Source organism: Arachis hypogaea, chromosome 10 (genome assembly GCF_003086295.3).
Source record: "Arachis hypogaea cultivar Tifrunner chromosome 10, arahy.Tifrunner.gnm2.J5K5, whole genome shotgun sequence".
Classification (NCBI taxonomy): Eukaryota; Viridiplantae; Streptophyta; class Magnoliopsida; order Fabales; family Fabaceae; genus Arachis; species Arachis hypogaea.
The window spans coordinates 68546355-68563492 of NC_092045.1; the positions used below are offsets into that span (position 1 = coordinate 68546355).

Sequence of the window (17138 nt, forward strand, 5' to 3'; positions counted from 1 at the left end):
TTGTTGGCTCCTTCTCCTGGTTGATTGGGATCTCCTTGCATTTCTTGAAATTCCTCCTCAGATTCTTCCTCTCCAATAACGTTCTTCCCTCTTTCAGCTCTTCTTATTCTCCGAAGAGTTCTTTGATCAATTTCAGAGAGGACAGGGGAAGATCTTCCTGTACCTGACATACAAACACACAACAATAAACACACAAACCCAGAAAGCCAATGAAGCTTCAATCTATGACTAGAATGAAGTTTTAGTTAGTTTAAGCAAAAATTCAAACAGTTAGTGTGTTAGTAAGAATTAGAATAACAGAACAGAAAAAGTGCTTAATCTAGACCTCCACTTCACTTAATCATTGTCAATCTATTTCAATCCCTGGCAACGGCGCTAAAAACTTGATGTGTGGAAAACGATCCAACACAAAACTCACCGGCAAGTGTACCGGGTCGCATCAAGTAATAATAACTCACATGAGTGAGGTCGATCCCACATGGATTGAAGGATTGAGCAATTTTAGTTTAGTGGTTGATTTAGTCAAGCGAATCAAGTTTTGGTTGAGTGGGTTGTATTTAACAGAATATAAATTGCTTGGAATGTAAAGGGAGAAGGGGAAACTGCAGTAAATTAAAGAACAGGAAAATAAACTTGCTGAATCTTAAAGAACAAGAAAGTAAATGACTGAAACTTAAAGTGCAAGAAATGTAAATTGCTGAAACTTAAAGTGCAAGAAATATAAATTGCTTGAATATAAAAGGGGTTTGAGGACTGGGATTGCAGAATTTAAACAAAGAGAAAGTAAATTGCAACAATTGATAGAGCAGAAATTGAATTGGAAGCAATGAGAATTCAAACAGAAAATGAAAGTAAAGTGCAGCAGGGTTCACAGAAGAACCAAAAGTAAATTGGGATCTCAGGGTTCAAGAGACTAGGTAGCAGAACCTAGATCTCAATTACCTTCCTAGATCCAAGTTCTCAAAGCAATTGACAAGAAATTGAAGAAGAAGCAGTAAAGGGAATGTAAATGAGTTCAATTATGCAGAAGAGAAATTAAAGAGCTCTTGAGTGGAGATTGAGACAGAATTTCCTCAATTCTTAACACCCAAGACTCAAACAAGAAAAATAAAAGTGCCCAAGCAAGAATGAGGAAGAAGAGAGATCAATTCTCCTCCCCAATTCTCTGAAATCTCAGTGAAGACACCAAGAGAAGTTCCAAAGTGCAAAAATAAAATTCAAAGCTCAAAGGAAGTGTAAAATTCAAAAGCAAAGCAAAAGGTAAGTGGTCAAAAAGTCCTAATTACATCAAACTAGCTCCTATTTATACACTTTCTATTCTTGGATTTTGGGATTTGGATGGGCTTTTGATTTGGTGAAGAAATGAATTTAATTGGAATTTTAATTGAATTTTTCGGCCCAAAATGGTAGCTCCCAGGAGGCTACCCTGCCCTTGTGGAGGGCAGGGCAGGATTTGGTGCATGTTGGTGCGGCTTTGGTGCGGCCTGGTGCGGCTTGGTGCTGCCAGGATCGAGTTGGTGCGCAGAACGCTGCCCTGCCCTCGCGGAGGGCAGGGCAGAAAAATTTGGTGCTGCCAGGATTGTGTGTGGTGCGCGCTGGTGCTGCCAGGGTCATGATTTGGTGCGCCAGATTCACTTCTTGGTGCGCCAGAGTTGTGCACCAACCAAATGCTGCCCTGCCCTCGCGGAGGGCAGGGCAGTGTTTCCAAAATGCAGTCCCATGTTCGAACCCGGGCAGAAACACATGCTACATCATTTTCCTTGGTTTCTTGGCACGGTAATGGGCCTTAAGTCCTAGCTTCCTCATGGTCCCGTGTTCAACTCTTGTTGCAAGCATTTGGAGACAATTTCCTTTGAATTTCTCCCTTGGTGAGCCCGATACTGCCCTTGTGGAGGGCAGGGCAACATTTTATTCCTCTTGATTCCAAGGCACTAATTTGTGCTCTGCCCTTGTAGTGGGCAGGGCAAAGTTGCCTTCTTTGCTTAGTTCCCTTATGTTGCCCTCCTAGAGGGCAGTGTGCCCTTGTGGAGGGCAATGCTTGCCTCTCCTCATGTTGTGCGCCATACTTCTTTAGGCTACGCTTTTCCTTTTTTTCTTTTCTTCACCTACAATAAACCAAAACAACCACTCAAAGTATCACTGAATTCAAGAGGCTTATAAATCAATTAAAATTCAATTAAAATTATCTTAAACCTCATGGATTAACATTAATTTCATGGTGGTTGCTTGATTTAAAGAAGTTGTGCATTTTCACTCCAAATCACTTACTTAGGAAGCAAGAAAGTGCATAAAGACTAACAAAACAAATGAAATTAGCTTGAAAAATGGGTATATGATGACTTGTCATCAAGTGCAAAATGCCATATGGGCGTTTTCACAAACACATAGCATTCATGTTAAATTAGGTATGGAAAATATTAATTAGAACATTCAATTAACCCTTATAAAAATAATATATAATTGTTTAAACAAATCCCAAACAATCCATAAGCAACATATAAAAATAATGACCCAAATAAAATTCCAACACCAATAGGAGGAATAGGAAAAGAAAAAGAAAACATGGTTAGGGAAAGTAGAAGAGAAAGAAAAAAGAAAACAAGATAAGAAATAGAAGAATAAAAAAGTAAAGAGGGAAGAAGAGAGAAGAAAAACCTTGATAATGGTGGTGGAAGAGAGGGGGTGGAAGAGAGAAAGAAGGGAGGAAGAAGGAAGAAGGGAGAAAGAAATAAGATTGTGGAAAAAGAAAAGATAAAACAGGCTGGCAGATTTGAATGAGTTGGGCGGCGCAAACGGCGCGGACGCGTGGGGCACGCGGTCGTGTGGAAAGCCCTTAAGTGAGGTGACGCAGATGCGTCGGTCACGCAGACGCGTGACGTAAATTGTGTTTTGACAGAATTTGAAGTGACGCGATCGCGTGGTTGACGCGATCGCGTGGATGGCCAGATGGAAATAACGGCGCGGACGCGTTGGGCACGCGTTCGCGTGGCAGGACTTGTGCGACTAGCACAAGTGCAGCCCAAGTCCAGCTCAATTCTCAGCCATTCACCCTTGTTACGTCGAATTGCGGGGTCACGCGTTCGCGTGGTCGACGCGGATGCGTGGGGAGGCCAAATTACAAATGACGTGGATGCGTCAGCGATGCAGTCGCGTGGATCAATTTGTGCCAAAGGCACGCCTCCAGCCACATTCCGGCGCAACTCTCTGTCCAATTTTCTTTATTTCCAATGCTCATGCGACGCGGACGCGTCGGCGACACTGGCGCGTCGTGTGCGATTTCTCTCTTTTTTTATGCAAATGCAGTATGCAGATTAGGTGCAAGATATAGGTAGTAGTATGGAGAAGAGTTATAGAAGAGGGAAGATAAGGAGAAGAAGACGAACGATCATACCGTGGTGGGTTGTCTCCCACCTAGCACTTTACTTTAACGTCCTTAAGTTGGACGCTTCATCAGCTCAGTTTGCTGTTGTGAGTGGATCCTCCGAGTGGAAGATATCTAACTCCTTGTTTTTCGTCACCTTCTCACCATGGTAGAGCTTCAAACGATGTCCATTAGCCTTGATGAGTTCAGAGCTTGAAGGGTGACTTAGGTGAAAAACTCCGTATGGCTCAGCCTTCTCGACTCTATATGGACCTTCCCACCTTGATCGCAGCTTGCCTGTCGTGAGCTTCAGTCTGGAGTTGTAAAGGAGGACTAAATCCCCAGGTTGGAACTCTTTCCTCTTGATGTGTTGATCATGTACAGCTTTCATTTTCTCCTTGTACAGCCTTGAGTTCTCATAAGCTTCTAGGCGAAGGCTCTCCAATTCCTGCAGTTGCAACTTCCTTTCAGCTCCGGCTTTCTCAAATTCCATGTTGCACTCCTTTACTGCCCAAAAAGCTTTGTGCTCCACTTCAACTGGAAAATGGCAGGCCTTTCCATAAACTAAGCGAAAAGGACTCATCCCAATGGGTGTCTTGTATGCGGTTCTGTATGCCCAGAGTGCATCTTGTAGCCTGGTGCTCCAATCTCTTCTATGAGGTTTGACTATCTTCTACAATATGTGCTTTATCTCTCTGTTAGACACCTTGACTTGCCCATTAGTCTGAGGATGGTAGGCTGTTGCTACTTTATGAATGATCCCATGCTTCTTCAGTAATCCTGTTAGTCTACTGTTACAAAAATGGGTGCCTTGATCGCTCACGATTGCTCGTGGTGATCCAAAGCGACAAATAATGTGGTTTCTAACAAAGGAAACAACAGTGTTAGCATCATCAGTACGGGTAGAAATTGCTTCCACCCATTTAAAAACATAATCTACAGCTAACAGTATATAAAGGTGGCCATTAGAATTTGGAAATGGACCCATGAAGTCAATGCCCCAAACATCAAAAATTTCACAGAAAAGCATAATTTGTTGAGGCATTTCATCCCTCTGGGATATATTACCAAACCTTTGGCATGGGGGACAAGATTTACAAAATTCAGCAGCGTCTTTAAAAAGAGTGGGCCACTAGAATCCACATTCTAAGATTTTTCTAGCTGTTCTTTGAGGGCTAAAATGTCCTCCACTCTCAGATGAGTGGCAGGCCTCTAAAATAGACTGGAATTCTGATTGAGGCACACACCTTCTAATTACCTGGTTAGCGCCACATCTCCATAAATATGGGTCATCCCATATATAATATTTAGACTCGCTTTTCAGCTTGTCTCTTTGGTGCTTAGTAACGTTTGGAGGAAAAGTGCGGCTAACTAGATAATTAGCGACATGTGTATACCAAGGGACTACCTCAAATATTGCTTGTAGGTTATTAAATGGAAAATTATCAGCTATAGGAGTGGAGTCATCTTTAATGTGCTCAAGGCGACTCAAGTGGTCTGTCACTAGATTTTGGTTACCACTCCTATCCTTTATTTCTAAATCAAATTCCTGTAGTAGCAGTATCCAACGTATAAGCCTTGGTTTGGATTCCTTTTTAGCTAATAAATACTTTAGAGCTGTGTGGTCTGAATACACTACTACCTTAGCACCAAGTAAATAGGCTCGGAATTTATCCAGAGCAAAAACAATAGCAAGAAGCTCTTTTTCAGTAGTAGTGTAGTTAGACTGAGCAGTGTCTAAAGTCTTAGACGCATAAGCAATGACAAAAGGATCTTTACCTTCACGTTGAGCCAGTGCTTCTCCTACTACATGGTTGGAAGCATCGCACATGATTTCAAATGGCTGGCTCCAGTCAGGTCCTCTCACAATTGGAGCTTGAGTCAGGGCGGTCTTTAGCTTATCAAACGCTTGTTTGCAATCCACGCTAAACTCGAACTCGATATCTTTCTGTAGTAACCTGGATAGGGGAAGTGCTACCTTACTAAAGTCCTTAATGAATCTTCGGTAAAAACCTGCATGGCCAAGGAATGAATAGACTTCCCTCACAGAGGAGGGGTAAGGCAAACTAAAAATAACATACACCTTTGCTGGATCTATAGAAATGCCAATATTAGATACAACATGTCCTAGTACAATTCTTGTCTTACCATAAAGTAACATTTCTCAAAATTTCAATACAAGGTTTTTACTGACACATCTATCTAGTACTCTAGATAAACTATCCAAGCAAAGGCTAAAGGAATCACCATAAACGCTAAAATCATCCATAAAAACCTCCATACAATCCTCAAGAAGGTCAGAGAAAAGACTCATCATGCACCTTTGGAAAGTAGCTGGTGCGTTGCACAAGCCAAAGGGCATTCTCTTATTGGCATAAGTCCCAAAAGGACATGTAAAAGTAGTTTTTTCCTGATCTTCAGGGCCTATATGAATCTGGAAATAGCCTGTGTAACCATCTAAAAAGCAATAATGTGATTTACCTGACAGGCGATCCAGCATTTGATCAATGAATGGAAGAGGGTAGTGATCCTTACGAGTGGCTTGGTTAAGACGCCTATAATCAATGCAGACCCTCCAGGCATTCTGTACTCTGGTCGCTATGAGCTCTCCATGCTCATTCTTCACTGTAGTGACTCCAGACTTCTTGGGCACCACTTGTACTGGGCTCACCCATTCATTGTCTGAGATGGGGTAGATAATATCTGCCTCTAATAGTCTGGTCACTTCCTTCTTGACAACCTCTAAGATAGTGAGGTTCAGTCTTCTTTGGGGTTGACGAACGGGTCTTGCTCCTTCTTCTAAAAAGATTCTGTGCTCACAAACTTGAGGGTCGATGCCTATTATATCTGCCAAACTCCACCCAATTGCTTTCTTGTGCCTCATTAGCACACTACGTAACTGTTCTTCCTGTTGAGAAGTGAGGTACCGTGCAATGATAACTGGAAACTTCTGCTTGTCCTCGAGGTAAGCATATTTGAGGTGTGGAGGGAGGGGTTTTAATTCTAACTTCTGTTCATGGTCAGGATCTGGATTGTCTGGAGCTGGTGGCAGTGGTAGAGTACTTTCATTGTCCTCAAAAGTCCCCACACTCGGACCTTGTCCTATGTACTTCTTTTCAAACTCCTCCTAGTGAACTTCAGCTACGGTTTCATCTATGATGTCACACTGAAGGATAGAATGATCTTCTGGAGGGTGCTTCATAACTCCATTCAGATTGAAGCTTACTACTCGGCCGTCTATTTCAAAAGAGTATGTTCCTGTAAAAGCATCTAATTTGAACTTCGAGGTCTTCAAGAAAGGTCTTCCGAGTAGGATTGATGATGGCTTCTCTGAGTCATTTTGGGGCATCTCCAGGATGTAAAAATCAATGGGGAAAGTGAGACCTTTAATACCCACTAATACGTCTTCAGCAACTCCAGCCACTGTAATAATACTTTTATCTGCTAACACAAAACGAGCTGCCGACCTTTTTAAGGGAGGGAGCCTTAAAACATCATATAAAGACAAATGAATTATACTAACACACGCTCCTAAGTCACACATGCAGTCAGAAAATATCACACCTCCAATGGTATAGTTAACCATGCATGGGCCTGGGTCACTACATTTTTCAGGTATATTTCCCATTAAAGCAGATATAGAACTACCTAAATGAATAGTTTCTAATTCATTAATTTTGTCTTTATGTATGCATAAATCCTTTAGAAACTTTGCGTATTTAGGTACCTGTTGAATAACATCAAAAAGGGGAACTGTTACCTCAACCTTTTTAAATATTTCTACCATTTTGGGATCAGGTTCCAACTGCTTCCTGGGCTTCCTTGCAAGTTGTGGAAATGGAATAGGAATGGCATTTTCTACAATGTCTGCACCCTATGGTGCTTCTTCCTGTGATCTAGCGTCTTCTTCCTCAGTCGTGTCCTGTATACCCTTTTCTTCCTTAACGTCTTCTATTTCCACTACCTCTTCAGCTGAGGCGTGTTCAGGTAGGTTTGGCTCTTCCTGATTCCTTTCTTGTAATGTGGTTCCGGACCTCAGGGTGATGGCATTAATGCTTCCCTTTGGATTGGGTAATGGTTGAGAGGGGAGTCCACCAGAGCTTGAGGACTGGTTGTTGGAGTTGTTCAGTGATCCAATCTGTGAGACAAGGGCTTGCAAAGTAGAATTTAGACCATTCAGAGTAGCAGTAAAGTTGTTTTCCATGGCCTGTTGTCTCCGATCAATAGATTGTAGTAACTCATCATTAGGAGATGAAGAGGGATAAGTGATCTGAGAGGTCTACTAAGATGCTTGAGGCTGTCTTAGATGAGGTGCTCTGTAGGCCTGATTCTGATTCTGCTGCCTGAAGTTGTTATTGTTATTCCACCTCTGATTTCCATTGTTATCTCTGCCTCCTCTGTTATGATTGTTCCTCCAACCCTGGTTAGAATTATCTCTCCAGCCTTGGTTAGAGTTATCCTGCCATCCATGGTTATAGCTGCCACCTTGATTGTACCTTTGATTGGGGCGGTCATAGAAGTTATGAGTGGCTGCTACAGTGTGGTCTTCCGGTTGGAGTTGCGGACACTCATCAGTGTAATGACTGTAATCTGCACAGATTCCACATACTCTTTGTGGAACCAACTGCTAGTTGTGCTGTGGTGGAGAAGGCTGAACTTGCTGAGCCTGTTGTTGACTTAGCTACATCTGCTTCAGCAAGTTAGTCATTTCACATAAGCTCTGAGCTATAGCAGCAGTCTCTTTGCTAGTGGATACCTCTGCAACAGCTCTTGACCGACTTTGTTTCTGCCTGTGATTCCTAGTAGATTCAGCCAAGTCGCTGATCAATTACCATGCTTCTTTCGTAGTCTTGTACTTTTTCATAGACCCATTGCTAGCACCTTCCAATGTGGTCCTATCTTGAGATTTCATGCCCTGTGTAAAGTAGCCGAGCAACACTATCTTGTCAATCATATGGTGGAGACATGCTTTTAGAAGATTATTGAAGAGTTCCAAGTATTCATAGAGAGTTTCAGATTCATCCTAAACGATCATGGACATGTCCTTCCTCAGTTTATCGGCAACCTCAGCTGGGAAGAATTTCTCCAAAAATTCTCTTCTAAGCGTATCCTAATTGGAAACAGTTGTCCCGGGTTGAGTGTAGTACCACTCTCTTGCCTTTCCCTCAAGAGAGAATGGGAAGGCTTTTAATAGAATGGAAGTTTCATCAGTGCCATCCCGCTTAACAGTAGAACAAGCAGTCTAAAACTTGTTAAGGTGCTTGATAGGCTCTTGAGCAGGTAAGCCATGAAACTTGGGCATCAAGTTGAGTAGCAAAGACTTTATTTCGAAATCCACAGCCACTGCTGGGTGGTGTGCCTGGAATGGTTGTAGTGTAAAATCAGGGGCTCCTTCCTCCTGGATAGTGACTCTCATAGGTGCTGCCATGTCACCTGCACATAAATCAACTGGATTAGTAGAAAGGGAGCTTGTTTCTTCGTTAGATGACATTTCAGGTTCGTCCTCAGAAAGGACTCGCCGACGCCAAGCTTGCCTTATACGTGAAATAGTTCTTTCAATCTCAGGGTCAAATACTGGCAAGCTTAGATCAGGAAATGAACGCGTCATTTAACGAAAGAAACGTACAACTCATAGTGACAAAATAAAAAGAAAAATTGCAATTAAATAAATGCCAATCAATAAATTAGCACACTGTTGCAACTCCCTGGCAACGGCACCAAAAATTGACGTGGCGGAAATTGGCGAGTTAAGAGATTATTAATAGAATGCGTTGCAAGTACAGTCCTTAACCGGCCGAAAATCCGCTTATCAATTTAGAAGGATTGTAACAAAGTTGAAATTAAAATACTGGGAGTATGAATCCCAGGTCGTACCCCAACGAGTTGCAGAAAGATGTGCTATTTTATCAATCAGGTGTTTTCAAAAATGGTTGACTTGATAAACAGGAAATTAATTTGGAGAATTCAATTAATTTTAAATAAAAGCCTTGACTGGGAGTAGATTAGTTGGAAGCCCTATTCTTGTTGAAGTACTCTCAAGATTAATTAATAATTGGAAGTTGCTCTGCTTAGTTATCCCTTACTAGGTAAAGGAAAGTCAAGCAAGTTGGAAAGCTGTTTCTAGTCACATGTCCTAATCCTCTCCCTTGGGAAAGACTTGTGTCAATGATTAGAGGGTGATCCAACAATAAACACAATTATAATTTCTCTCTTGAGTAATTCAACTCAAGGTTTCCTTTCAATCATCTCCCAATCAAGTTATGGAACTACTCAATCATCATAATTATAAACTTCACAGAATCAATGGGAAAAATAAAAGAAGACATGATAAATAATAATAAAAGGGATTAATTGAAAATAAAAATAGTCTATATTAATAACTTGTGAAAATAATCAAATGTCAACTCTGGAGGAATTAGGAATATGGAAGAATAAATGAAACGTAACTAACAGAATATAATGACTAGTACCGGAGGTAGACTCTTCTCAAAAGCTAAAGCCAAAACCTTCAAAATCCTAATTAATGTTTAGGTGAGTAAAAACCTAGGGTAGGAGTAAATCCAGATCTAAAAACTAAAAATTATGCGGAATGAATGTTGTTCCCTGTCTCTGCATGTTCCCTGGCTCTAATCTGTGCTTCTGGGCCAAAAACTGGGTTGAAATCTGGCCCAGAAACTCTACCATCAACATGGTACGCACAATTGTAATCTCAACTCTTTATCACAACTTCGCATAACTAACCAGCAAGTGTACTGGGTCGTCCAAGTAATAAACCTTACGCGAGTAAGGGTCGATCCCACAGAGATTGTTGGTATGAAGCAAGCTATGGTCACCTTGTAAATCTTAGTCAGGCAAACTCAAATGGTTATGGATAATGTATGAATAAAACATGAAGATAAAGATAGAGATACTTATGTAATTCATTGGTGAGAATTTTAGATAAGCATATGCAGATGCTTTGTCCCTTCCATCTCTCTATTTTCCTACTGTCTTCATCCAATCCTTCTTACTCCTTTCCATGGCAAGCTGTATGTAGGGTTTCACCGTTTTCAGTGGTTACCTCCCATCCTCTTAGTGAAAATGTTCAACGCACCCTGTCACGGCACGGCTAATCATCTGTCGGTTCTCAATCAGGTTGGAATAGAATCCAATGATTCTTTTGCGTCTGTCACTAACGCCCAGCCTTCAGGCGTTTTAAGCTTGTCACAGTCATTCAATCATCGAATCCTACTCAGAATACTACAGACAAGGTTTAGACCTTCCGAATTCCCTTGAATGCCGCCATCAATTCTAGCTTATACCACGAAGATTCCGATCAAGGGATCCAAGAGATAAACATTCAAGCCTTGTTTGCTTGTAGAACAGAAGTGGTTGTCAGGCACTCGTTCATAAGTGAGAATGATGATGAGTGTCACATAATCATCACATTCATCATGTTCTTGGGTGCAAATGAATATCTTAGAACAAGAATAAGCCGAATTGAATAGAAGAACAATAGTAATTGCATTAATACTCGAGGTACAGCAGAGCTCCACACCTTAATCTATGGTGTGTAGAAACGCCATCGTTGAAAATACATAAGAACAAGGTCTAGGCATGGCCGTGAGGCCAGCCCCATAAAAGTGATCAAAAGATTCAAAGATCTAAAGATGAAAATACAATAGCAAAAGGTCCTATTTGTAGAGAACTTAGTAGCCTAGGGTTTACAGAGATGAGTAAATGACATAAAAATCCACTTCCGGGCCCACTTGGTGTGTGCTTGGGCTGAGCATTGAAGCATTTTCGTGTAGAGACTTCTCTTGGAGTTAAACGCCAGCTTTTGTGCTAATTTGGGCGTTTAACTCCCATTCTTGTGCCAGTTCCGGCGTTTAACGCCGGGCAGTTTTGAGCTGATTTGGAACGCCGGTTTGGGCCATCAAATCTTGAGCAAAGTATGGACTATTATACATTGTTGGAAAGCCCAGGATGTCTACTTTCCAACTACGTTGAGAGCGCGCCAATTGGACTTCTGTAGCTCCAGAAAATCTACTTCGAGTGCAGGGAGGTCAGAATCCAACAGCATCTGCAGTCCTTTTCAGCCTCTGAATCAGATTTTTGCTCAGGTCCCTCAATTTCAGCCAGAAAATACCTGAAATCACAGAAAAACACAGAAACTCATAGTAAAGTCCAGAAAAGGGAATTTTAACTAAAAACTAATAGAAATATACTAAAAACTAACTAAATCCTACTAGAAACATACTAAAAACAATGCCAAAAAGCGTACAAATTATCCGCTCATCACAACACCAAACTTAAATTGTTGCTTGTCCCCAAGCAATTGAAAATCAAAATAAGATAAAAAGAAGAGAATATGTAATGAATTCCAAAAACATCTATGAAGATCAGTATTAATAAGATGAGCGGGGCTTTTAGCTTTTTGCCTCTGAATAGTTTTGGCATCTCACTCTATCTTTTGAAATTCAGAATGATTGGCTTCTATAGGAACTCAGAATCCAGATAGTGTTATTGATTCTCCTAGTTAAGTATGATGATTCTTGAACACAGCTACTTTATGAGTCTTGGCCGTGGCCCAAAGCACTTTGTCTTCCAGTATTACCACCGGATACATACATGCCACAGACACATAATTGGGTGAACCTTTTCAGATTGTGACTCAGCTTTGCTAGAGTCTCCAATTAGAGATGTCCAGGGTTCTTAAGCACACTCTTTTTGCCTTGGATCACAACTTTATTATTAATATTTTTTTTTCTTTTTCTTTTTCTTTTTCTCCCTTTTTTTTCGTTTTTCTCTCTTTTTTTTTTGAATATTCACTGCTTTTTCTTGCTTCAAGAATCATTTCTATGATTTTTCAGATCCTCAGTAACATGTCTCCTTTTTCATCATTCTTTCAAGAGCCAATATTCATGAACAACAAATTCAAAAGACATATGCACTGTTTAAGCATACATTCAGAAAACAAAAGTATTGCCACCACATCAAAATAATTAATCTGTTATAAAATTCAAAATTCATGCAATTCTTCTCTTTTTCAATTAAGAACATTTTTCATTCAAGAAAGGTGATGGATTCATAGGAAATTCATAACTTTAAGGCGTAGACACTAAGACACTAATGATCATGAGACACAAATATAGATAAACATAAGCATGAAAATTCGAAAAAACAAGAAAATAGAGAACAAGGAAATTAAAGAACGGGTCCACCTTAGTGATGGTGGCTTGTTCTTCCTCTTGAAGATCCTATGGAGTGCTTGAGCTCCTCAATGTCTCTTCCTTGTCTTTGTTGCTCCTCTCTCATGATTCTTTGGTCTTCTCTAATTTCATGGAGGAGGATGGAATGTTCTTGGTGCTCCACCCTTAGTTGTCCTATGTTGGAACTTAATTCTCTTAGGGAGGTATTGATTTGCTCCCAATAGTTTTGTGGAGGAAAGTGCATCCCTTGAGGCGTCTCAGGGATTTCATGATGAGAGGGGTCTCTTGTTTGATCCATCCTTTTCTTAGTGATGGGCTTGTCCTCATCAATGGGGATGTCTCCCTCTATGTCAACTCCAACTGAATAACAGAGGTCACAAATGAAATGAGGAAAGGCTAACCTTGCCAAGGTAGATGACTTGTCCGCCACCTTATAAAGTTCTTGGGCTATAACCTCATGAACTTCTACTTCCTCTCCAATCATGATGCTATGAATCATGATAGCCCGGTCTATAGTAACTTCGGACCGGTTGCTAGTCGGAATGATTGAGCGTTGGATAAACTCCAACCATCCTCTAGCCACGGGCTTGAGGTCATGCCTTCTCAGTTGAACCGGCTTTCCTCTTGAATCTCTCTTCCATTGAGCGCCCTCCTCACAGATGTCTATGAGGACTTGGTCGAACCTTTGATCAAAGTTGACCCTTCTAGTGTAAGGGTGTTCATCTCCTTGCATCATGGGCAAGTTGAATGCCAACCTTACTTTTTCCGGACTAAAATCCAAGTATTTTCCCCGAACCATTGTAAGCCAATTCTTTGGGTCCGGGTTCACACTTTGATCATGGTTCTTGGTGATCCATGCATTGGCATAGAACTCTTGAACCATTAAGATTCCGACTTGTTGAATAGGGTTGGTAAGAACTTCCCAACCTCTTCTTTGAATCTCATGTCGGATCTCCGGATATTCACTCTTTTTGAGTTTGAAAGGGACCTCGGGGATCACCTTCTTCAAGGCCACAACTTCATAGAAGTGGTTTTGATGCACCCTTGAGATGAATCTCTCCATCTCCCATGACTCGGAGGTGGAAGCTTTTGCCTTCCCTTTCCTCTTTCTAAAGGTTTCTCCGGCCTTGGATGCCATAAATGGTTATGGAAAAACAAAAAGAAATGCTTTTACCACACCAAACTTAAAAGGTTTGCTCGTCCTCGAGCAAAAGAAGAAAGAAGAGAGTAGAAGAAAAAGAAATGAAGGAGATGGAGGTGGCTTTGTGGTTCGGCCAAAGGGGGAGAAGTAGTGTTTAGGTTGTGTGAAAATGAAAGAGTGAAGATGGGTTTATATAGGGGTGGAGAGAGGGGTAGGGTTCGGTTATGAATGGGTGGGTTTGGGAGGGAAAGTAGTTTGAATTTGAATGGTGAGGCAGGTGGGGTTTTATGAAGAATGGATGTGAGTGGTGAAGAGAAAGATGGGATTTGATAGGTGAGGGGTTTTTGGGGAAGAGGTGTTGAGGTGATTGGTGAATGGGTGAAGAAGAAAGAGAGAGTGGTGGGGTAGGTGGGGATCCTGTGGGGTCCACAGATCCTGAGGTGTCAAGGAAAATTCATCCCTGCACCAAGTGGCGAGCAAAAATGCCCCTTTGTGCCAATTCTGCCGTTAAACGCCGGGCTAGTGCCCATTTCTGACGTTTAATGCCAGCTTCTTGCCTTTTCCTGGAGTTTAACGCCAGTCTGGTGCCCCTTTCTGGCGTTAAACGCCCAGAATGGTGCCAGACTGGGCGTTAAACGCCCATTTGCTAGCTTCACTGGCGTTTAAACGCCAGCAAGTTCTCCTCCAGGGTGTGCTATTTTTCTTTCTATTTTTCATTCTGTTTTTGCTTTTTCAACTGATTTTGTGACTTCTCATGATCATCAACCTACAGAAAACATAAAATAACAAAGGAAAATAGATAAAATATAACATTGGGTTGCCTCCTAACAAGCGCTTCTTTAATGTCAGTAGCTTGATAGTGGGCTCTCATGGAGCCTCACAGATGCTCAGAGCAATGTTGGAACCTCCCAACACCAAACTTAGAGTTTGAATGTGGGGGTTCAACACCAAACTTAGAGTTTGACTGTGGGGGCTCTGTTTGGCTCTGTTTTGAGAGAAGCTCTTCATGCTTCCTCTCCATGGTTACAGAGGGATATCCTTGAGCCTTAAAAACAAAGGATTCTTCATTCACTTGAATGATTAATTCTCCTCTGTCCACATCAATCACAGCCTTTGCTGTGGCTAGGAAGGGTCTGCCAAGGATGGTGGATTCATCCATGCACTTCCCAGTCTCTAGGACTATGAAGTCAGCAGGGATGTAATGGTCTTCAACTTTTACCAGAACATCCTCTACAAGTCCATAAGCTTGTTTTCTTGAATTGTCTGCCATCTCTGGTGAAATCTTTGCAGCTTGCACTTCAAAGATTCCTAACTTCTCCATTACAGAGAGAGGCATGAGGTTTATGCTTGACCCTAGGTCACACAGAGCCTTCTTGAAGGTCATGGTGCCTACTGTACAAGGTATTGAGAACTTCCCAGGGTCCTGTCTCTTTTGAGGTAATCTCTGCCTAGACAAGTCATCCAGTTCTTTAGTGAGTAAAGGGGGTTCATCCTCCCAAGTCTCATTACCAAATAACTTGTTATTTAACTTCATGATTGCTCCAAGGTATTTAGCAACTTGCTCTTCAGTGACATACTCATCTTCTTCAGAGGAAGAATACTCATCAGAGCTCATGAATGGCAGAAGTAAATCCATTGGAATCTCTATGGTCTCAGTGTGAGCCTCAGATTCCCATGGTTCCTCATTGGGGAACTCAATGGAGGCCAGTGGACGTCCATTGAGGTCTTCCTCAGTGGCGTTCACTGCCTCTCCCTCCTCTCCTAGTTCGGCCATGTTGATGGCCTTACATTCTCCTTTTGGATTCTCTTCTGTATTGCTTGGAAGAGTACTAAGAGGGAGTTCAGTAATTTTCTTGCTCAGCTGTCCCACTTGTGCCTCCAAATTCCTAATGGAGGACCTTGTTTCAGTCATGAAACTTTGAGTGGTTTTGATTAGATCAGAGACCATGGTTGCTAAGTCAGAGTGGTTCTGCTTAGAATTCTCTGTCTGTTGCTGAGAAGATGATGGAAAAGGCTTGCCATTGCTAAACCTGTTTCTTCCACCATTATTGTTGTTGAAACCTTGTTGAGGTCTCTGTTGATCCTTCCATGAAAGATTTGGATGATTCCTCCATGAAGGATTATAGGTGTTTCCATAGGGTTCTCCCATGTAATTCACCTCTTCCATTGAAGGGTTCTCAGGATCATAAGCTTCTTCTTCAGATGAAGCGTCCTTAGTACTGCCTGGTGCAGCTTGCATTCCAGACAGACTTTGAGAAATCATATTGACTTGCTGAGTCAATATTTTGTTCTGAGCCAATATGGCATTCAGAGTATCAATCTCAAGAACTCTTTTCTTCTGATTTGTCCCATTGTTCACAGGATTCCTTTCAGAAGTGTACATGAATTGGTTATTTGCAACCATTTCAATCAGTTCTTGAGCTTCTGTAGGTGTCTTCTTCAGATGAAGAGATCCTTCAGCAGAGCTATCCAAAGACATCTTGGACAGTTCAGACAGACCATCATAGAAAATACCTATGATGCTCCATTCAGAAAGCATGTCAGAAGGACACTTTCTGATTAATTGTTTGTATCTTTCCCAAGCGTCATAGAGGGATTCACCTTCCTTCTGTCTGAAGGTTTAGACTTCCACTCTAAGCTTACTCAATTTTTGAGGTGGAAAGAACTTTGCCAATAAGGCATTGACTAGCTTTTCCCAAGAGTTCAAGCTTTCTTTAGGTTGTGAGTCCAACCATGTCCTAGCTCTGTCTCTTACAGCAAAAGGGAATAGCATAAGTCTGTAGACCTCAGGGTCAACCCCATTAGTCTTGACAGTGTCACAGATTTGCAAGAACTCAGCTAAAAACTGATGAAGATCTTCCAATGGAAGTCCATGGAACTTGCAATTCTGTTGTATTAGAGAAACTAATTGAAGCTTAAGCTTAAAGTTGTTTGCTCCAATGGCAGGGATAGAGATGCTTCTCCCATAGAAGTCGGGAGTAGGTGCAGTAAAGTCACCCAGCACCTTCCTTGCATTGTTGGCATTGTTGTTGTTTTCGGCTGCCATGGGTTCTTCTTCTTTGAAGATTTCTGTTAGGTCCTCTACAGAGAGTTGTGCCTTAGCTTCTCTTAGCTTTCGCTTCAAGGTCCTTTCAGGTTCAGGGTCAACCTCAACAAAGATGCTTTTGTCTTTGCTCCTGCTCATATGAAAGAGAAGAGAACAAGAAAATATGGAATCCTCTATGTCATAGTATAGAGATTCCTTGAGGTGTCAGAGGAAAAGAAAATTTGAAGGAAGATGTAGAAGAATTCGAACTTATCAAGTACGATGGAGTTCGAATTGTGCATTGAGGAATAGTGTTAGTCCATAAATAGAAGGATGTGAGAAGAGGGGAAGAAATTTTCGAAAATTAATTAAAAAGATTTTAGAAAACATTTTGAAAAACACTAATTGATTTTCGAAAAC

The 17138-nt window shown here is 41.4% G+C and overlaps 1 non-coding gene across 1 annotated transcript; it reads left to right on the forward strand.

Moving 5' to 3' along the window:
• The first annotated feature begins 16226 nt into the window (after nt 1-16226).
• LOC112719438 (small nucleolar RNA R71) lies at nt 16227-16334 on the forward strand. The gene has a single exon (XR_003161740.1). It is a non-coding gene; the product is annotated as a small nucleolar RNA R71 (small nucleolar RNA).
• Nucleotides 16335-17138: the final 804 nt, after the last annotated feature.